Here is a 23,519-nt window from a genome sequence, read left to right on the forward strand (position 1 = left end):
AACCTAGACCTCCCCCACTGTAACTTGAGACCATTGCTCCTTGTTCTGCTATCCGTCACTACTGGCAACAGCCTCTCTCCATCCTCTTTGGAACCTCCCTTCAGGAAGTTGAAGGCTGCTCTCAAATCCCCCCTCACTCTTCTCTTCTGCAGACTAAACAGACCCAAGTCCCTCAGCCTCTCCTCATAGGTCATGTGCTCCAGGCCCCTAATCATTTTGGTTGCCCTTCGCTGGACCCTCTCCAATGCGTCCACATCCTTTCTATAGTGGGGGGCCCAGACCTGGACACAGAACTCCAGATGTGGCCTCACCAGAGCTGAATAAAGGGGAATAATCACTTCTCTAGACCTGCTGGCAATGCTCATCCTAATGCACCCTTGTAGGGTAAACGGAGGCAGTCCATGGTATCTTGCTGAGAACTGACAACTCAGATCCAAAACTATTAGGCCAGGCCTGGAGAGCACACAGACAGCGGTTAACTTGACCCTGGTCGTCCTGGCAACTACATTCCAAAGGGGCTTCACTCTGATAAGGCCTGGCTGGTACCAGCCAGGCTGCATGGTTTTCTCACTGTCTCTTGTGATTTCAGATTAACGAGCTTGGATCCCATGGACTGTGACAGCACAAGGATGGAGTCATCCTGCAGTAGACATCACAATTTCAGCTAACAGCTACATGTCAATTTGGGGCTGCCATCCTGCTTATGTTGGCTCATTTAGCTTGTTATGTTATCACTAATACAGGTAGTTATTCCTGTTTAATTGGCAATGGGCGGAGATTCTGTGTAACTCTCTAGTTCATTGGCTTATGTGCATATCTCACTTTCGCTGCTAGACCTATCAAATCACTTCTCCTCCGTCCATCTGCTACCTATATAATCTAATGTATGTTTTGGTTAAGTTAGTGCTGTCCAGGTTAACCCCTGGTTGGTACTCCACCAGTGCTGTGTGTTCAATAAATCCTCGGCTTGTTTTCACCTGCACCCAGCGTGTCCAGAAATTATTTCTTACAAACCTAATATGCCATTAGCCTTCTTGGCTACAAGGGCCCACTGTTGACTCATCTCCAGCTTCTCATCCACTGGAATCCCCAGGTCCTTTTCTGCAGAACTGCTACCTAGCCATTCAGTCCCCAGCCTGTAACTATGCTTGGGATTCTTCCATCCCAAGTGCAGGACTCTACATTTGTCCTTGTTGAAACTTGATGAGCATGAGCTTATCGGTTAATCATAATGACTACATGCACCCTTGTTATGCTTAAACGAAGCATGAGCATGAGATCTTTTATAGGGGGAAAGGCAGTACGCCGCATTTATTGAGGATACAACAGTTGCATATGCTTTTCAGTCACTCACACACAAACACCATACACACACACAGTCCCGCCAGATGACATTATAGTTACCAGTTCAGAGTCTGTATCAATCTAGTGGCCAGCCAGATCGATCACAGAGGGGGAGCTGGGCTCTGTCGGTCGATTGATCCAATGCTCCTGGAGTTAGTGGCAAGACGAACCCAAAGTCCCATAGCAAGGCACCCTGCTTTTATAATCCTCTCCTCTATGGATTTCACAGTAACAGGTCACAGACTGACACAGTTATCTTTTGATGTTGACATTCATTCCCAAAACATCTCGAAAGGCTCATCCTGTTCTGGATTTAATCAGTTGTTTTCAGGGGTGCCCACCCTTCACCTTCAGAGCCGTCAATTCTGCCAATCCCTGACCATGGGTACGCACTGATGTTTTCTCTGATGCCGATATGTCTCTTCGCAGTCTGTCTTTTACAGTTTGTCTTCACCCCGCATTCTCCCCCTTCTCTCTTGACCATCTGTCTCTGACGATGACCTTCACACCGTATCTCATTCATACAAACAATCTTTCACAGAGATACAAACAGCAAAGTTTTATATTGAACAAAAGCAAACAGCATTGTAAATCGCCTTACTAAATTTTGTAATTAAAACAATTCACATTGAAGGCTCAGGCCTTCAACACTCCTCTCATCTCATTGACATGTAGACAATATGGGTATGTCTACACTACAAAGTTAGTTCGAACTAATGGACGTTAGTTCGAACTAACTTTCCTAGGTGCTACACTAGCGCTCCGTTAGTTCGAACTTAATTCGAACTAGCGGAGCGCTTAGTTCGAACTAGGTAAACCTCATTTTACGAGGATTAAGCCTAGTTCGAACTAGCTAGTTCGAATTAAGGGCTGTGTAGACCCTTAATTCGAACTAGTGGGAGGCTAATGCTTCCCAGGTTTCCCTGGTGGCCACTCTGGCCAACACCAGGGAAACTATTGCACCCCTTGGCCCCGGAGCCCTTAAAGGGCCACGGGCTGGCTACACAGTTTGTGCTAGTTGCAAGGCTGCCAGCACCTGTGCCAGCAGACCCTGCACCTGCCACACCATGAGCCAGCCACCCAAGGACACCCAGCCCTCCACTGCTCCTCAGGACCAGCCTGGTGGCTCCCAGGAGCCTGCCCGGGGGCGCAAAACGCGGGCGCCCGCTTGGTCAAGTGCGGAGATCGTGGACCTCATCGAGGTTTGGGGGGAAGCCTCCAATGTCCACGATCTCCGCACTAGCCACAGGAACGCGACTGTCTACAGCCGCATGGCTGACAGCCTGGCCGCCAGGGGCCACCAGCGCAGCCGGGAGCAGGTGCGCTGCAAGATTAAAGACCTGCGGCAGTCCTACTCCCGGGCCTGCCAGCCAGGGGCCGACCCGGAGGCCTGCCCCCACTTCCACTCCCTGGACCGCCTCCTGGGGGCTCATGCCGTCCCTGCCCCCCGGGACGTGATAGACCCCGGAGCAGAGGGCCCGCTCCAGGAGACGGAGGAAGAGGAGGAGGGCTCTGAGAACCAGGAGCCTGCCGCCAGCCTGCCCAGGACCCGGGACCCCCGAGGCACCCCACAGAGCCGCTCGCCTGTGTCGTCCGAGGCCAGGGAGGCGTCCACCTGTGAGTACCATCATGCTCCCCTTATGCATATGGGGGGCTGGGGCGAGAGGGAGCCCCGGGACCATGCGCCTGGGCCTTGCCCACCACGGAGCAGCAGCTGGGGATCCTGAAGGGGCCCTGGCCTTGCAGAGGGGAGCTAGGATTCACACACCTGGGCCCCTGGGGTAATTGACCGCTGGTCTTGTTGCACCACAGCCGCAGCACCTGGGCCTGCAGGGCGCACCACCCCGCCTGCAGCAGCTGCCCATGCCCGGGCAAGCAGGAGAGCCAGGAATGAGGAGTACCACCAGAGGCGGCACCTCCGGTTCCAGGATCACCAGCTCCGCACCCAGGACCACTGGGTCCAGGAGGACCTGAGGCTGCGCCAGAGGAGTTTGGAGGCCCTGGAGGAGCAGGGCCGTGCCCTGCGAGGCCACCTCCAGGGCCTGCTTGACCGCTTCCCATTTCCTCCTGCTCCTGCTCCCCCTCCTGCTCCCGCTCCCTCCACACCCCCCGGCCCTCCTGCCCCCCCCCACAACCATTTCCCACCGACGCCCCCAGACCCGCAGTGTGGCGAGACGGGAGAGGCAGCCGGACTCCCACCCCTGAGCTTTCCTTTCCCTTCCTCCCTTCCCACCCCTTCCAGCTCCCTCGTCCCAGGTTTCCCCCTCCCCCTCCCCCTCCCATCCTCATTCCTCCCTTCCCGCACCCCAGTTATGTGAAATAAACATCTGTTTTTCAAACAAAAACGTGTGTCTTTATTTTACAGTAGGTAGGGAGGGGAAAGGGGAAGGGGGGTAGGGTGGAAGAAGGCCCCAGTGGGGCATGCAAGGGAGAGGTCAGTCCTCCTCCTCCACCAGGAAGCTCTCCCGCAGGGCTTCCCGGATCCGGACGGCCCCCCGCTGGGCTTCCCGGATGGCGGCGGTGCGGGGCTGACCGTAGTGTCCAGCCATGCGGTCAGCCTCAGCCATCCAGGCTGGCAGGAAAGCCTCCCCCTTTCGCTCACATAAATTGTGGAGCACACAACATGCTGCCACCACGGGAGGGATGTTGTGCTCGGCCAGGTCCAGATGGGTGAGGAGGCATCGAAAGCGGGCTTTCAGTCGCCCGAAGGCCTCCTCCACCACGATGCGGGCCCTGGTCAGCCTGGCATTGAAGGCCTGGTGGGAGGGATTGAGGTGCCCCGTGTAGGGCTTCATGAGCCAGGGCTGCAGTGGGTAGGAGGCATCCCCAACCAGGCACACGGGCATGTCCACGTCCCCGACCCTGATGTGGCGGTCGGGGAAGAAGGTCACCATCCTGCAGCCGCTGGCACATGGAGGAGTTGCGGTACACCCGGGCGTCGTGTGCTTTGCCGGACCAGCCCACATTAATGTCCGTGAACTGTCCCCGGTGGTCACACACGGCCTGCAGGATCACGGAGAAGTACCCCTTGCGGTTCACGTAACGGGACGCCTGGTGTTCCGGGGCACGGATGGGGATGTGCATCCCGTCGATGGCCCCACCGCAGTTGGGGAAGCCGAGGGCGCCGAAGCCCCGGATGACGGCGTCCGGGTCGGCGAGGTGGACCACCCTGCGGAGCAGCACCCGGTTGATGGCCTTGACCACCTGCGGAGAGAGACACAGCAAAGCGCCAATCAGTGGGGCGCCCGGGTGGCTGGGAGCGTGCGTGCCCTGGCAGTGCCCCGCGCCCCACTCCCGGAAGCAACCCCCCGGCGGCGTGTAGTACGGCCGGGACAGACCGACCCCTCTGGTGCGGGGCGCTTTCGCCTCCTCCTGCCCCCCCTTTGTCCCTGGGGCGGCCCATCCCCTCCTCGCAGCCCCCCTCCCCCCCGGCTCGGTGGCCGACGAGTGCCGTACCTGCATGAGCACCGCTCCGACGGTGGATGTCCCCACGCCGAACTGGTTCCCGACGGATCGGTAGCTGTCTGGCGTGGAGAGCTTCCATAGGGCGATGGCCACCCGCTTCTGGAGGGGGATGGCGGGCCTCATGCGAGTGTCCCTTCTGCGCAGGGCAGGGGCGAGCCACTCGCAGAGCTCCACTGTCGGTCCTCCCAGCGCTCCAGGACGATGCAGTCCCACCAGTCGGTGCTGGTGTCCAGACGCCAGATGCGCCGGTGCCGGGGCGCCACCGCGGCTCCTCCACGGCCCCCAGGGCGGCCAGGCGAAGAGGCAGGGGGCTAACGTGCACCAGGAGGTGCCAGGCAGCCTCGAGCCATTGGTGGCAGGCTTGCAGCAGCAAGTCCAGAAAGTGCACCAGAAGGTGCAGGGCGAGCTGTGGCTCCATGTTGCCACCTGCGGCGGCGTCCCCGAAGGGAAGCACCGACACAGACGGGCACAGAGACCAACGCTTTGCTGTCCCTCGGCGAGGTTGGCAAGCAAGCAGGAAAAGCTGAGAACCGGCTGTCCAGGGGGGTCCCTTTAAGCTCGAGCCTCAGATAGCCTCAGACAGCAGCCACACAAAGCAACTACTGACCTGATGCCCTGCCAGAACCGGTTTCAGCCGCCCTTAAATGCCCCCCTGCGTCCAATCAGTGTGGACGCGCTAGTTCGAATTAGCGTTTTGCTAATTCGAACTAGTTTTTAGTTCTAGATGCGTTAGTTCGAATTAGCTTAGTTCAAATTAACTAATTCGAACTAAGTTAGTTCGAATTAGCGCTGTAGTGTAGACATACCCTATGAGATCCTGTCTCTTTACTTATTAAACATTATACATAACTAAAGGGCTTAGTTTAATAAAATATTAAATGTAATAATATGTTACCTTATATTGCCACATTATTAATCCTAAAATACAAATATAAAAAGGATAAAACTTTTAATCCTAACACCCTGCCCCCATTGATGCGTCTGTATCAGAGGCCGTGGGGGACGGGCGGGATCTGGTGCCTGTAGGGAGCCAGCTTCCACGGAGCTGCCTGGCATACTCCCTCCCCCCACCCCACGCTGCTGCCTCTGTATCAGAGGCAGCAGTGCAGGGGATAGGGGGCAGGCGGGAGCGGATAAGTGCAGGGAGCCAGTTGAGCAGAGCTGCCTGTCCCTCCCCTTGTTGCCTCCCACAGAGGCAGCAGCGTGGGGGGTGCAGGGGGGAAGACTTAAAAGTTGGCTCCCCACAAACACTGGCTCCTGTGGCAATGCCTGCCCCCTGCTCTGCTGCCTCTGTGGCAAAAATTCAGCCGTTACACGTTTACACAAATACACGTTGGAAATTAGGGATATTAACTACTTCCCTTTTTCTCGGCAGAGGATGATATCCTCTTCTAATGATTCAAGGAGAGATTTAACTAGTTTCTTCAAACTCATTTTCACTTAAGATCTTACCTGGAGTTTAACTGCAGTGTAGATATACCCTGGATTCTAATAGCCTTAATGGCTTGTGTCAGCTGACTCAGGCTTGCCCCGGGGGGGGGGGGGGGGGGGGGAATATGTTTAATTGAGGTGTACACAAGCCCCAAACATCTGCACCACAACTAAATAATTCCTTAACCCAAGTTAGCTGACATGGGTCAGCTGCAGGTTTTTAATTGAAGTATAGACATATCCCAGGCTTCCTGAGGTGAGATTGTGTTACACTGCAAACTAGTCATTTTAAGAATGTTTATTTCATCTCATTGGCTTCTGGGTTTTTTTTCGCTTAGATCTGGAACCTGGCAAACAACCGTCTGTTTTTTAAATTCTTTCAAAATGAAAATGTCAGAGATTTTTTGAGTGACTCACGTGACTTTTGAAATTATTCTGGGGGTCTTTATTGTAACATTCATTTACTTCCCATAGTTACAAGTGGTTAAAGTTGTGACATTTCCAATTTTAAGTAACAAACATTGATCAGAAAATAACTGGAATGTTTTTGAGAACTGAGCAAAGGAAATGTGAATTCAGTTTGAAAATAGTTTTTAAAAATAAGTCAGTTTTTGCTTAAGATCCTGATTTCCATGGAAAAAATATAGGAAGGCCAGTGTTATGCAGAAAAATCTGTGGCCTTTGAGTTGTGAGATTTTGTGCTGTACGTCTAGAGAAGGATGGGTTTCAAGCTGCTAGTTTTGGACCCCTCCTAACCTCTTCTGTGTAACATTGTTAATGCCTTGGTTCTAGTTGAAACATTAATGTTTCATATGCATATGCCAAAAAAAAGGCAAACATAGAATCATAGATTTCAATGAATCTATGATTTGAATAATTCCATTGCACACTAGAACTGGAAGGGCCCTCGAGAGGCCATAGAGTCCAGTCCCCTGCCCTCACGGCAGGACCAAGCACCATCTAGATCATCCCTGACAGGTGTCTGTCCAACCTGCTCTTCCATATCTCCAGTGATGGAGATTCCACGTGCCCTGTCTCCCAGCAGAGGAAGCACCGGGTCTCCCCCGAGGAGTAGTGGACCCAGTAGAGGGCCCCCTGGTAGGGCACCATGAAGGACCCTTCTAGCACCGCGCCACCGGCGGCATTTGCAGGTGTACCTTCCGGCGGAAAGACAAGACGTGACAGAGGGCGGGGTCCTTAGAGCCCAGCAGGAGAAGGCTGATGGTAGAAATCGACTTTCCCAGGGTGGAGAGGGAAGGCAGCAGGGCAACATTGGGGAGGAAGGGCGGGACGGAGGTGAGGACCACCCGTACGCCCAGGTCCTCCAGCGGTTCGAGGGGCACGTGCACGCCCCCCACCACCCAGGGCCGGCAGATTTGTATAATTTTTGGTGGTGCCCCATTAGCCACACCCCTGACCCCTGTTAACCAGGCCTCTGGCGGTAACACGCTCGGGGCAAGATGGACACATGACCAGAAGTAAAAGGTGTCATGTCACCCCTCTCGAAGGACTTTTCCCACCATCCTCCTACCAACAGGGATTAGTTTGGCCCCCACCAAACCCCCCACATGCAACGATCCTGCAGTTGCATTAACCCCAACGTGTGTGACATTAACTCGGGGGCGGAGAGACGGGGGAAGTGTTCCCTCTAAGGCTATGTCTACACTCGTGGCTTCTTACTCAAGTACGGCCGTTCTTGTGCAAGAACCCACAGAGCAGTCACACTGCCCGCCTGCTCTTGCGCAAGGAAATTTACAGTACGGCATGGTAAGAGAGGGTGTTTTGCACAAGAGCTACGCTCTTTTCTAACAGATGTAAGCTCTCTTGCACAAGAGGGCAGTGTGGATGCTCGGCAGGGATTTCTTGCGCAAGAAACCCCTATGGCTAAAATGGCCATTGGAGCTTTCTTGCTCAAGAGACCGTCCACACTGCCATGGGCGCTCTTGCGCAAAAGCACAGCTCACACACGGCAGTGTGGACGTGTTCTTGCACAAGACGTCTTGCACAAGAACCCTTGCACAAGATGTTCTTGCACAAGAAGCCACCAGTGTAGACATAGCCTAAGAGTTTCCTCCTATGAGCAGAATGAATTTGGTGTTGTGCACCAGTACTGAGTTCATGTGGCTTGTTTGGATGTGCCACTGGGGCACTCAAGTTATTAATAAATATTTTAAAACCTTTACCTTTTCTCTCTGCTGCCATGTCTCCTCTCCTTGCTCCATCTCCCCTGGTGCCTGCTGCCCCCCAACCCCTCACTCTCCTCTGCTGTCCTGACTCCTGCCCTTCTCACTGCCCTCAGCCCTCCTGCGACCTGCCCCCCCCTCCACCAGCCCTTCTCTCCCCCCTGTGCCCACTCCTCCAGTAGCCCCACTCTGATCAAGTGAGCTACCCCTCCTCAGCCCCTCTTCTAACACCTCCCTCTACACACCTGCCCTGCCTCTCTCCTCTGGTGCTGGTCCCTCCCCTGCAGGTGTCTGCCCTTCTGCTTCACCCCCAGAATCCCCTGGCACCTGCACCTTCCCTTAGCCCTGCACCCTCCTGGTGCCTCCCCCTTCCCTCACTGCCCCTGCCCCCTTTGCCCTCTTTTTCCCTGATGCCCACCCCCTCACCACCCTCTGCCCCCGTTCCCCTCATGCCCCTGTGCCCTCATACATGACTTGCTCCATCCCCACCTTTCTCATGCCCACCCCTTCTTTCAAGCCTTCTCCCAGCACCTCCCCCTCCCCCCTCCAGCCCCCAATGCCCTTACCCTCTCCTCTCCCAGCATCATCCTGTCCCTCCCCCCACTGACACCTCCCCTCCTGCCCTTTTCCTCATTGTCTGCGCTTGGCCCCCTGGCATTTCTCTCTCCATGCTGTCCCTTGGTGCCTTCCCCTATTTTCCTCCCCCACCCCTTCCCCTATTTTCCCCCTCTGCACAAGCCGCTTCCTCCCCCTCCCCTTACCGTTCCCCTTACCTTACCTTCTGCCTTCCACGTTTCAGGGCCGGAGTCTGCGCTTGGGCTCCAGAAGTCCCCAGACTCCGAACCCAGAACTAGGCCGCGTGGCGCAATGCCGCGCCGAGCAGTTTTAAAGTCCCGGGCTGTGACATCATGTCATGCCTGGGCGTCTCCCCATTCACCTGTAAACGCCACGAATGGCAGCAGCAGCAGCTGGCAGCGTGTGCTGGCAAGGGGGAGCCAGACTGAACGCTGCACACGGCGGGGCCGGGCGGGACGCTCTGGGGCTGGGGCCGGGTCTGGGGGGTGGGACACTCTGGGGCCGGGGTGGGAAGACGCGCGGCGGGGGGCCGGCAGGTGGGGGTCAGGGGAGAGACCCAGCTCCAAATATTGGTGAAGCATGGGCACCATGAGCCCATATAACTCGCCACCCATACCACCGCCAGGCCCCTCTCCACCACTTCCTGAGCAGTGGCCTCCGAGGCAAGGAAGAACACGACTTTGCTGTACATTTTGGAGGCCACCACCCTCGCCAACGCCCGCATGTATGTTTCAATGTGGGGCAAGGCGGTGACCAGGAGGCAACAGATGCCGTGCTTCCTGGTCAGGGTGGAAAAGGGGCCCCAGCCACCAGGGATGGAGCTGGAGGTGGCAGTCAGGGCAGAGGACACGGCCAAGAGAGGGTTTTGGTGGTACAAGGGGGGTTGGTGGAGGGGGTGGCAGTAGAAAGGGGGAGCAGCTGAATCAGGGGAGGGCTCCTCACCTCTACAATGCTCAGTTTACCACCACCCCAGGAGCACAGGTGTTAAAGGCTCAGTCCCAACAAACAAACAAACCCCCTCCATCGTGGTCCTCCTCTTCTTCCCCTCGACGGGGAGCAGATGGTGCAGCAACAGCAGCGGGCAGGTGGCAGCCAGCCAGGGAAGGCCTCTGGGTGGTGAGTGCCGGTGGTGGTGGGTCCTCTTCGCCTCTCCCTCCAGGTGGGGGATGACAGGCCAGCAGCCCCCCCCCCCCCGACAGCAGCAAACTGTGGGTGGTGGCAGCAGCAGTCCAGGGAGGGAGAGGCCCAGCAATGGCAGGCAGGCAGCCACAGGAGAGGGCTAGCCAGGGCGGGATCCCAGCAGCAGGAGCACCAGCCAGGCAGGCAGGGCAGGGGAGAGAGGGAGGGAAGGGTGCCCCAGAACACAGGAGAGGAGAGGAGAGGAGCAGAGCAGCATCTGCACCCTGCTCCTCCTTCTCTGGAGCCAGGCATTGAGGGGGCACCTACAGACCCAGAGGAGGAAGAGCCCTTCTGTGAGCCCCAATGGGCTACACCCCACCACAGTCAAATTGGTTACAATGGGGGGGGAATGGGTAATAGCTCAATATCTAACACATCTAAGCTAAGCAGGGGCAAACCCTAGTTACATAGCCACACCCAGCATTTCTTTCCCATTCCAGCTGGTTGTAATGGAAGCATTGATTCAGACACTGTTTACATCTATATTTATTTTAGCTCAGACTTTGTACAAAGCAATGTGATGGAACATTCATGGAAGATGTGATTGACAATGTATGTCATTTCATGAGAGTTAGAAATATATTTTATTTTGTGCTCATCAGAGAAATAACCTACTGTGACAGCCTGCCGGCTAAGCCAGAGCTCTGCTACTACAACCTGGCTGAAAAGGCCAATTACAGCCAGATGAGCAAGCCCAGGCCTGAAGGGCTAATGGAAGCAGCTGTGGGCCTCATTAGACAGAGGGCTACATAAGGCAGCCAGAGGGGAAGTGAAAGGGAAGAGTCAGGCAGTGGCTGTGTGTGCGTGCACCCAAGCCAGAAGCAGAGTTAGCTGCTGGAAGAACCAAAGTTGTGTAAATAGAAGGTGGTGGGAAATTGGTACTGACAATAAAAGGCATAGGTGACTGCACCAAAAAGGGTCTCCAGTTGGTTTGTGATGCAAGAAGAGGTCCCAAGGCATGGGGTCTGGGTGAGGATCTTACCACACCACATAAAATTAGAGCCTTTTACAGAAAACCCCCAAAGCATAACTCTGTAGTTAAAACTGTTTTAACCTCCCACCTCTGACTTTTATTGCACTGTTTCATCCATTTTTCATCTGCACTTAAAATAGAAAACCTAATTATAACAAATCAGTTGGACAAAGACAAGAGTTAAGTTGATTGAAGAAAGATCACACTGGCTACGTCTACACTGGCATGATTTTGCGCAAGAACTCTTTCACGGAAGAGTTCTTGTGCAAAAACTCTTCCAGAAGAGAGCTTCTAAACTGGCATGTGCGTTTGCGCAAGAGCATCCATGCCAGTGTAGATGCTCTCTTGCGCAAGAAAGCTCTGATGGCCATTTTAACCATAGGGCTTTCTTGTGCAAGAAATTCATGGTGCCTGTCTACATTGAGGCGCAACAGTTGCGCAAGAGGGCTTATTCCTAAGCAGGAGCATCAGAGTTCTTGCGCAAGAAGCCTTGATTTCACACATTAGAACGTCAGTGTTCTTGCGCAAGAACTCACAGCCAGTGTAGACAGGCAGCAAGTTTTTGCGCAAAAGCTGTTGCTTTTGAGCAAGGTTGCACCAATGTAGACACAGCCAGACTGTGTTTTGAAGCACCTCCTACAATTCCACTAAGCTACCTAGGACACAGCTCTGACTTCAAATATAATAGTAAATTATCAGTAGTATTTTACACTTTATAAAATATGAAACAAAAAATGTCATAGATTGTCAAGACAGCCAAATGGAGCAGCACCATGAAGAGGGTGGGTTCTACACACTTGCATAAAAACACTGTAAACAGCTTTTTACATTTGTAGGGAGTATGAAGGCTTTGTCTACTTCAGGGATTTTTGCACAAATGTTGCAAGCCTTCTTTTTCCACTGGTGCAGTCAATCTATACAAGGGGGTTGTGCTGATGTAGTATGCCAATGCAAAAATCTAGAAGGTAGACATTTCATAGGCTAGGACAATGCCTGAGTCTGACTTCTTGATGCTGCTCTGAGTTCTGCTGCTGCTTATATCATCAGATTAATGCCCCTGTGAGGGGGTGTGCATACCCTGCACTAGAGCAGGAAGGGTAAAAACCCTGTGGGCGGAGGAAGTCCCACCCCTTCAACCAGACTGGGCATGCTCCAAGTGCTGGGGCAGCATAAAAGGCAGCAGAGCAACTCAGTCTGGGCTGGCCTGTGAAGGGGAAGTGTCTCTAGCCAGAGTTCCTGAGCTGCAACAGCTAGTGACCCAGGCAGTGGGAACCGAAGTCCCAGGAGATGGCTGCTGCCAGGGAACTGAGAGACCCAACTGCTATGTGGGATGATGCCCCAGTAGCACTGGTAGGAGGTGACCCAGGGAGAGTGCAGAAGCGGCCTCTCCCACCCAGGTATACTTGGTGGCTGTGTCTACATTTGCATGTTCCTGGGTGGGTGCCATTTTTTAAATCCCCTTAGTTCAAACTGATTGCCTGTGGCTACATGTGGCAGTCAGAAGTTAATCTGAACTAAGGACTTAGTTCAGATTAACTGTTACTCCTCCTGCAAAGTCCTTAGTTCGGATTAACTTCTGACTGCCGTGTGTAGCTGCGGGCAATCAGTTTGAACTAAGGGGATTTAAAAATGGCGCCCACCTGGGAACATGCAAATGAAGCCTGGATATTTAAATCCCGGGCTTCATTTGCAAGTTCGACTGCCTACATTAGCCTCCCTAGTTTGAACTAGGGGGCTAGTGTAGACATACCCTGACTCTGTGCTGCCCTTGGACAAGGGCTATTTGCTGACTCTGGCCATTGGGCCATACTGCTCTGTGACCAGGGCTGCTTATGGGCTCTGTTACAATGAGACAAGGGGATATTTATGGACTAGAGAGACAGCCGGCGACCCTGCAGCCAAGCAGGCGGCATCCCCACCCTGGAATAGTCTCACACCTGTGATGGAGTGTGCATACCCTGCTACAGCCCCCAAGCTAAACCTCCAAGAAGGTGAAAGTTAGAAAATCACTACCTGTTCAACAATTGCATCCCTGCAGGGTATCCATGTGCCCATGTGGGACCCACTGATTTCAATACAGCTCCATGTGGTAGCAAGCCCCCTCACCCCCATGCAGATCCAACTCAAGGATCAGGGCCGTGATCCAAAATTAAATAGTGAGGTCCCAATTCTACAAACATTCACATTAGAGTAACTTAATCCATGTAATCAGTTCCAACCGATTAGCCACAAATGTAAAGTTACTTACATTTATGTTTGCAAATCTTGGAATTAAATGTAAACTTGGTTTTCACTTGTTTAATTATATATATTTTTTTCCTGTTAAATTATTAGACTTTCAGTTCTAGTTTAGCTTGCATCACTAGTTAAGTGATGATGTAAGAGTAAAGAGAATGAAAGCAATGGAGAAGGAAAGGGATTTTAGTCAGATTTCAAAACTGTGTTCACACCTATTTAACTGCAATGACTAATGAACATTTAGGAAAAATAATGTATTCAAATTCATCTCCCCTCATCCACTTCCCCTTCAATGAGACTGCCAATAGATTCTGCAGGAAAAACAAGGCAGACAATAGTTCAGATTCCTAAGTAAAGAACAAGTAAGAAAAAAAGCCTTAATAATGCAGGCCCTCTTTTTACATATCAGACAAAACCTTTTACAGGTCACCTTTAACTAGTCCCTCCCTAAGGTAATTTGCGGTTACTAAAAGTTTTGAAGTAGCTCCGGTGAGGAGATCAACAAAATAGATTATCATGCATTTAACTTTAATGGTAAAGTCAAATCTTGGACATTTTAAAAATGTGAAAATAAAATTTGAATGTGCAATTATGGCTTCACAGGCAGTCACTAGGGGGCAAAAACAAATTAACCATCATCTCCCCCAGCAAAAAAAGAAAGCCATGTCATCTAAAAGAGTCTGCTATGCTGGACAATGTTATCTTTTTTTGTTTTGTCACCTCCATTACATTTTTAAGAAGTTGTTACTAGTGCCAGCTTCAAAACTCAGTCACCTAAGCATAATCTTTTTTGGTATTGCAACAGCAGCCACTAAAAAAACTGTAGCTAAAATGTTTTAATAGTTACAATTATGTGGGTAAAATTAAGGCAAACATTGGATTTGCTTAAGGGAAAAAAGCACTTCAGCTCAAAATGAGCTTTTAATGTAGATTTTGTTTTTAAAGTTCTGATCTTTAAGGGTATGTCTTGTGAAGGCAGGAAAAGGGAGTAAGGGAATTTGTGTGCAGCCATCTTGGTCTTGTTAACAAGAGAGCAAGAGTCAGGCTAAGTCTGTGGCCTGACAACGCGAGATCTGTAATTAGACGCTGCCTTCGCCTCTCGCCTCCATACGGAGATAAGGGTAGAACGCTGACTCTGGCAGGGACCTTGAGATAAGGAGCATCTGGGTGGAACTAAATCACTGTTAGCCATTGGTGTTTGCAATGGGAAGGAGACTAATTGTTATTGTTATTATATCTAATGGACAGTATAGAAACTGCTTCATAATTGCTTGTATTCGAAGATCTGCCTCCCCCCCGTCCGAACCAGTTTTTCCCTTGCTGCAGCTCGTAATAAAACTGCCTCTGGCTACTTGTTGCTTACAAACTCAGAGTGAGGACAATGTTTTCTTCCACAATTTGGTGCCGTGACTCGGACGGCAACGCCCGACTGAAGACAGCGACAGCGGCTGCAGACCATCCCCCTTCACCCCCAGGGTTCCAAACGAGAGGTAAGAGACCTTTTGAAATCTCAACTGGGGTGTGGAGGAGGACTGCCTGTGGGGTCGTCTGCTTCTTGTGGGCTCACGCCAGCCGAACTTCTTGAATCTGCAACAAGGTCACACGCAAAACGGTTCCGGGGAGGTTGTTTTGTTATCCCCGGGTAGGCCTAAGTTTACGCAGTGCTGGGAACTGCTGTGGTATTGGTGGTGCCGCCCCGGGTACGGGAAGAAGGTTGTATTGCGTCCGGACATAAGGTTTATGCAGTGCTGGGAACTGCTGTAGTTCTGGGGGGAAACGTGTTGTTTGCCGCCCCTGGGGGGAACAGTGTTGTTTGCCACCCCAAATATGGACAAGGTCCATAATGAGAGATGCATCTAAAAGTGGGAACATTTCTGTGTGAAAAGCATGCTGAGTGTGAATGTAACGAGTGGAGTGTGAATGCCGCTGCCCAGGTCTGAGACAAGCTGATTCCAGCCGCACCAGGGCTCTCCCACAAGGGAGTTCTGAACGCAAGGGGGGGGGGGGGTCAGCCGAACCTCGAGACCGAGCGGATATGTGAGGGAGTGACGACTCCCCTTATTTCATGAGCTGCTGATAAGGTCTGACACTCTAGACCCAGCAGACCCCTTCTTCGGAGTGTGTAGATTTAGTTTCCTATAAGCCACTGAACAGACGGGGAGTGGACAGGATGCTCCCCTGAATGACTAAAATGGATGGGGATCAGTCTAAGCATACCCCCCAGACTGCTGAAAGGCACCCCTGCGTACTACATGTACGTGCATCATGGTCCAAGAACCTGTAAGCATTTGACAGATTGACAGAGAAAGAAATTAAAGCCCTGAGGGATGAGATTGAAGCTCAAAAAAGCAAAAATCTGCCCTGCAGTGAGAAATGTAACTTACACGCAAGTGCACAGCCTCTCCCAAGCTTAGGGGGGAATTTGGCCCAACATTACCTCCACTCCTCTCTATGCCCAGCCCTATATGGGCCCTTACCACACATTACTGAAGATAGAGAGGAGGCACAGAAGATAATTGAAAGGTGTCAGATCTTCCCTCTAGAAGAACGGGCTCTAGTTACAAATCTGTCCAATCCAAAGCAAAACACTGAGTTTTGGAATAGACTTAACAGCTTGTGGGAAGTATTCCTCCAAATTCTCAAGGAAGGAATGCCTGCCGACCATCAAGCCATATTGGCCCTAGGCATTTTGGTTGGAAACATATACACGGAACACAACGCAGGAGTAGGAAAGGGCTGCCAAGCAACTTTAGGAGATTCTCAAGCCCTTGTTAGCGAATAGATAACTACAGCTTCTCTGGCTGGAATCGCAGGCTACCCAAGGATGTTTCTCAACGCACGAGTGGGGGCCGTCCAGAAAAAAAATAAACAGTTAAAACCTTTCCCTCACACACTGTTATAATTAGCTTGAGGGCGTGGGAGGACGTAACCTAAAAGCCACCCTAAAAGCCAACTAGTGGGAATTGAATTTGAAGATGTAATCACTAGAAGCTAAATCTGCCCTAACAAGGAGAGACATTCTGCAACATAAATCTCCTTACAGAGCATGGGGGAGTGATCCACCCCAGAGTCAGCAGCATAGATCAACTGCTGCAGCATGGATGTTATGAAAACCCTATACTGAGAAGTTTAAAATTAGTAATAGCTGACTGCAATGATACACATTTGGATTTACCTACTGAAAAGAATTAGGAGGTGTGGGGGCTAATGGGAAAGCCCATCCTCCTTACCACATTAATACTGGACAAACATGTGTCATTTGGAAAAAAAGGTCATTTAGCAGGAATCAGGACAGATCATAAGAAGGAAAAAGCATGTGAAAGGGGAAGGCAAAAGGTTTGGAGCCCTATGGGCATAGTGGAAGGAATAAGGAAAGTAGGAATACAGTCATTGGAAAGTTAAATTAATAGGAATGAGGAAAGTTTTGAGGGATTAAAGGGTATGCAAAGGTGAGAAGGGACTCTGTGGGAGAGTGGAAGGAATTAAGCCATTGTCGTAATGGTGTGAGAAGGGAACCTGCTTTAAAAATGACTCCTTGTTTCTTGCAGCCTTTTTCAATAATCCAGGCAAAGAAACAATCAAATTTAAACATTTGGCTACAGACACTTTGTTAAATCTGCAGAAGAAAAGAAGGAATTCTATTGACACTTAACTGGTTAACTGTATAAAAGAATGAAATCTATACATTCAATCCTTAAGGTTAAACTTACTCTTTAAGAAAACAAATCTTTGTTTTAAGAATCCAAGCCCTGAAACATAGCAGACGGACACATTATCAATAGATTACAGCCTATACTGGAACAGGATACTAAACTCCGAGAGGCTCTGGGAGACAGACCCATAGTCTCCTATAGACAACCACTTAACCTCAAGATGATTCTTACCAACAGCCACAGGACATACCACACTAATACCAACCCTGGTACCTTCCCTTGCAACAAACCCCGTTGCCAGCTTTGTCCACATATTCACTCTGCTGACACCATTATTGGGCCTAACCAAGTGAGTTATAAGATCAAGAATACATATTCCTGCGCCTCCAGAAATATCATCTACGCTATCATGTGCCGAAAGTGTCCGTCTGCTATGTACATTGGACAAACATCTCAGACACTTCGCCAAAGGATCAATGCCCACAAAACAGACATTAGACATGATCACAAAGAAAAAACAGTTGCTTGTCATTTCAACCAGAAAGGACACTGTCTGAATGACCTGCTAACCTGCATCCTACTTCAGAAGACATTCAAATCTGCACTTGAAAGGGAATCCTCTGAACTGGCATTCATGCTAAAATTCGACACTCTCCACACTGGACTTAACAAAGACTCCAACTATCTTACCCATTACAAAGACAGCTTCCCCAATTATCACCTCTAATACTATTAACTCACAGACATCTACCCTTCCCCACCTCTAATATCATTAACTCACTGGCATTCACCTTCCTTCCCCCCGCCCCCCCCCATCCCCCTTCTGTTCTGAAATGTGATTTGTCCTTTTCATATGTGTTCATTTTTTTAATTGTACCCTTTGGTATATATGGTTGTGACAATTTTCTTCCACTATCTGATCTGAGGAAGTGGGTCTGGCCCACGAAAGCTCATCACCTAATAAACCATCTTGTTAGTCTTTAAAGTGCTACATAGTCCTGTATTTTATGACATCATAAGTTTGTGTTCTGTCCAAGTTTGTCTTGTGTGTCTTAATTGTAATACGTATTGCAAATATTGTTGTGTGTAGGATATTGTTTTAATGAAAGGATATTAAGTAAAGCAGAAACATGAATTTAAACAAAATTAATAATTGGGCCCTATCAATTGGCAACTCTAAACTTAGTCAATTGGCAACTTTAAAATGTAGTGAAAGGATAATAGTTTGGTAATTGTTTAGGCTAGGAGAATGTTAACAATGTCTCCACAGGTGAACAAAAAAAGGAACTGGAAGGAAGCAAGGAGTGCATCACGTGAACAGAAGGACTGGGAGTGGGGTACCAGCTCTCTCCCCCACCGGATTGGTTTTGCTTTAATGGCTACACAAATGAAATATTTAGCTTCTGCAAATTTGCACACCAACCATAAAAGTGGTTTGGCCAGAGATAATAAGAAATCTGTAAGAAACAACATGGGCAAGTGGGACATCAGCATGTTTAAGTACAGGTGCCCACAACAACGAGGAAACTAGTAACCTCACCATTGCACTAACAGCTACTTGCCCTGCTACTCATTGGTGCCTGATGCTGTGACGGACCGGGCCGGTCTGGGCACAGCTGAGGGCGTCCGCTCAGGGCGAATTGCTCGAATCCGGGGCTCCTTACAGCCCCCAGACTGATGACCTCTCCAAATAGGCCACAAACCAGTCCCACAGAGCGCTTCAGCAGCCTGCCTGAAGCCTCACGAGCAAAACCCCTCCGACACCCCAGCAATATCCGTGCCCCAGATGGCCCCGGGCCTATACACAGGTGGGGGGTCCTAGCACCCAATCCCACCTACCCCGAACAAGTTCTGTCCGGTTCCAGGAAACCAGCCACAGATCTCTGGTCAATTTACCCTTTGGATCTTACCCACAAATCACGCTGGGCCAATCCTTTAGAATCTATATCTAAAGGTTTATTATCACAAGAAAGAAAAGCATGAGAGTAAGGTTATTAAAGTACAGTACGTTACATGCACCGAATCTCCCAGTCCTCGATGCAGGCTCTAGCAGAGATGTTACAGCTGCTGGTTTAAAAGTTCTTGTTGCACATCCTAACATCAGGATGGGTTCACAGGTCTTCCGAGCTCTTCAATCCCTGCAGTGCTGCCTCTGGGATGAAGTGCTGAGTTGAGAACAAAATGGCATCGACCACATGGCCTCTTTATACCCCCTTCCTGGCCTCTTCTGGTCTCAGCCGGTCACCTGGTCCTCAGCCTCTCTCTGCTGGCAGCTCTTAGGTCTCCGCCCTCATGCTTTAGGTGTGGCTTTGGCCCATCAAGTGCCATTGTTCTACAGGGCTTCGCTACTCAGCCTGTCCACAGCAATGCTTAACCACATTCCAAGAAATATTCAGCTTCCACACAGATTCCTATCTACACACACAGACATTATATACTCACATAAACAGTGTACACAGGATCAGCAAACAACAAGCTCCCATTCAATACCCCACATGGCCCCCTTCTATATCATTGTTGGGGCCAGCACCCCCACCTATGGGTGCAGCAGCGATCTGGCTGCTTTCCTCCAATTCGGTAATGTGACAGATGCCTTAAAAGGCCTCAAGAATTATAGAATTGCATGGGTTAACAATCAAACATCTGTGAACCATGCTTGGTCCTATAAGAGAAACAGCGACGCTAGTCAACGTAACCTCCTTCAAGTCACATATATAGAACAAATACACACTAATAGTGATGGGGAATACACGGCCTTGGGCCGCCCCTCATTCACACAGAATTATTTTGTTTATTATAACACTACAAGGACAAAATACACAGTCCTCTGAGTTAAAGTTTGTGTGGAATATTGTGGGGAAGAAGCTAAACACTGACATCAGGCCACTGAAGTTGGACCTACTGACTCCCACTGGGGCTTACCACTTAAAGCCCAGACAAAGGTAACCCCTGAGGCATGGCTGTCATTTGTTAACCAATGGCCATTGCTAACTTGCCCTCATTTGGGTATTATTAACCAGGTCCACAAGGACAAAATAAAACCTCCTGAATGTACATCATGCCCTGAGCAGATCCCTGTCCCAGAACCCGGACTGGTAATGAAAGGACCAGTGTTGCCAGTCCTCACCTCAGTGGTATTCCACAGTTATAAGGTTAAGATCCGCATTGCCCTAAAAGGTATAAACCAGCAATGCACCAACACTACCAGACTGGCTGATGGAATTGGCAAGCGCCTGATTAGGCAACGACGAGGCTTAGCAGATACCATCGCAGATTGGTTTGGGCCTGGAAACTGTCAGCAACACTTATGTCATAGCCCAGAAATTGTATGAGAATCCAGGCTGGTAGATGCAGTAATATCCAGTGCCCGTGAAGGCCTAAACACCAGCCAAGCCAACCAATTGATCCTGAATAGTTTGAAGGACCTGTCCAGCTCTGTGTCCACTTCACTAAACCTAACCAGATATTCGGACCAGAGACTAATTGGATTGTTAATTAATGGAACTAAATTAAAGGAATTAGAAGAGCAATGTTGGAGGATAGGGTAAGCTTTGACCACCCAGCCCTTATGGGCTCAAAAAGAAATAACTCAAAAAGAAATAACAAAATGTGTTTTAAGTACATTAGAAGCAGAAAGCCTGCTAAAAAACCTGTGGGTCCCCTAGATGATCGAGCTATAAAAGGAGCAATCAAGGACGATAAAGCCATTGCGGAGAAACTAAATGATTTCTTTGCTTCAGTCTTCACGGCTGAGGACGTTGGGGAGATTCCCGAATCTGTACCGTCCTTTCTGGGTGATGAATCTGAGGAACTGTCCCGGATTGAAGTGTCATTAGAGGAGGTTTTGAATCAAATAGAAAAACTTAATGTTAACAAATCTCCGGGACCGGATGGCATTCATCCAAGGGTTCTAAAAGAACTCAAATGGGAAATTGCTGATCTATTATCTGTGGTTTGTAACCTATCCTTTAAATCGGCTTCCGTACCTAATGACTGGAAGGTAGCCAACGTGACACCAATATTTAAAAAGGGCTCTAGAGGCGATCCTGGCAATTACAGACCGGTAAGTCTAACTTCAGTACCCGGCAAATTAGTCGAAACAATAGTAAAGAATAAAATTGTGAAGCATGTAGAAGAACATAATTTGTTGGACAAAAGTCAACATGGTTTCTGTAAAGGGAAATCCTATCTTACTAATCTGTTAGAGTTCTTTGAAGGGGTTAACAAGCATGCGGATATGGGGGATCCAGTAGCTATAGTATACTTGGATTTTCAGAAAGCCTTTGACAAGGTCCCTCACCAAAGGCTCTTGTGTAAATTACATGGCCATGGGATAAGAGGGAAGGTCCTTTCTTGGATTGCGAACTGGTTAAAAGACAGGAAACAAAGGGTAGGAATAAATGGTAAATTTTCAGATTGGAGAGGGGTAACTAGTGGTGTACCCCAAGGGTCAGTCCTGGGACCAATCCTTTTCAACTTATTCATAAATGATCTGGAGAAAGGGGTAAGCAGTGAGGTAGTAAAGTTTGTGGATGATACCAAACTGTTTAGGATAGTCAAGACGGAAGCAGACTGTGAGGGACTCCAAGATGATCTCACCAAACTCAGTGATTGGGCAGCAAAATGGCAAATGAAATTTAATGTGGATAAGTGTAAAGTAATGCACATTGGGAAAAATAACCCCAACCATATGTACAGTATGATGGGGGCTAATTTGGCTACGACAAATCAGGAAAGAGATCTTGGAGTTATTGTGGACAGTTCTCTGCTTCATTTGCATAAGCGGGGCGCCGCCATTTTTAAATCCCCGCTCGTTCGAACCCCGTGCCGCGCGGCTACACGGGGCATGAACTAGGTAGTTCGAACTAGCCTTCACAGCCTCCTGCAGCAAGGAGTTCCACAGGTTGACTCTTTGCTTTGTGAAGAACAACTTTCTGTTACTAGTTTGAAGCCTGCTACCCATTCCTTTCCTTTGGTGTCCTCTAGTCCTTCTTTATGGGAACTAATGAAGAACTTTTCTTTATGCACCCTCTCCACCCCACTCATGCTTTTATAGACCTCTATCCTATCCCCCCTCGGTCTCCTCTTTTCTAAACTGAAAAGTCCCAGTCTCTTTAGCCTCTCTTCATATGGGACCTGTTACAAACCTCTGATCATTTTAGTTGCCCTCCCCTCTCCCACCCTCTCTCTTCCCCTCTCCCACCTCCCGGGCTTCATTTGCAATTGCGGTATGCCTACATTACCCTCCTATTTCAAATTAGGAGGGTAGTGTAGACATACCCTAATAGAGTTTAAAGAGAAGCTAGATAATTTCATGGAGGTTAGGTCCATAAAAGGCTATTAGCCAGGGGATAAAATGGTGTCCTTGGCCTCTGTTTTTCAGAGGCTGGAGAGAGATGGCAGGAGACAAATCGCTTGATCATTGTCTTCGGTCCATCCTCTCTGGGGCACCTGGTGCTGGCCACTGTCAGTAGACAGGATACTGGGCTAGAAGGACCTTTGGTCTGACCCAGTACGGCCGTTCTTATGTTCTTATGGTGGTGAGTCCCCATCTCCCCCATGCCTACCCATGGGAGTGGGGAAGTAGAGAATCCATGAGGACCCAAAGGCCCACCTGGACAGGGCATAGTATAACAGTTTGTTTTTGGCCCCTCTGGGGATTCCTCACTTAGATCAGATCAGAATGGTAACCTCCCTGCCTGTACCAAAGCAGGAGCATATAGAGTCGAGGGCATTGCTTATTCTGAAGGTGTGGGAGCCTCCCTGTACCCAGGGATTGTTGCACCCACTTTGATAAGGAAATTTTATGTACCTGCCCATTTAACATCATGACGAATCTGCCTAGGTTTGATGTGGTTGTCTCAGAGAAACAAAAACATCGAGCTGGTCCAAATGAACGGTACCTACTGGTGTTTGACTACCCAGACAGATCACTCCATCCTGCCCCTCTACATATCCGTCTGTGTGCATAACAGCCCCTCACCGGATGATCCTGACCGTTGATGGAATGCGGCTCTATCGCACTTCGGCAGTAATGGGTAACCCAACATGAGATCCTGAGTGGCACGGCGGAAATAAATACCAAGAGGAGGGTTTACTGGCCCTGCAGGCAAAGATCGAGGAGTTGGTGGCCAATGCCCAAAGATATATCGGGCCTGGTCATCCTGAGGGGTACACAGATAGGGAAACACCGTGGACCATGCCAAACACCTACCTCTGAGGAACTCAACCAGGCAGTAGAGGTCAAGTCTATTATCATGGGGAGCGCCAGTAAGGCGATGAAATATCTTGGGGATGGATTTGAATAGTGGTTGCCAAGTTTATGTGGGGAGTTTTGATTTTAACATTTATAATAGTGCTGGTGCTGTACTGTTGCTTCCAAGGTAAATTAAAAAAAAACCTGAAATTGTTGTATTTAACCTGGCAGGTTAAGGAGAACCCCAAAGTCAAGAGAAAGGAACTATAGGAGTAAACTGA

At 49.9% G+C, this 23,519-nt stretch overlaps 1 long non-coding RNA gene across 1 annotated transcript in view; it reads left to right on the plus strand.

Moving 5' to 3' along the window:
• The first annotated feature begins 14,387 nt into the window (after positions 1 to 14,387).
• The window catches only part of LOC142823550 (uncharacterized), a 227,144-nt gene continuing 218,012 nt past the window's right edge, over positions 14,388 to 23,519 (plus strand). Inside the window, exon 1 of the long non-coding RNA XR_012898736.1 lies at positions 14,388 to 14,879. This is a non-coding gene — a long non-coding RNA (uncharacterized LOC142823550). The remainder of the gene's footprint in view (positions 14,880 to 23,519) is intronic.

The sequence above is a fragment of the Pelodiscus sinensis genome, unplaced genomic scaffold (assembly GCF_049634645.1).
Source record: "Pelodiscus sinensis isolate JC-2024 unplaced genomic scaffold, ASM4963464v1 ctg43, whole genome shotgun sequence".
Taxonomy (NCBI): domain Eukaryota; kingdom Metazoa; phylum Chordata; order Testudines; family Trionychidae; genus Pelodiscus; species Pelodiscus sinensis.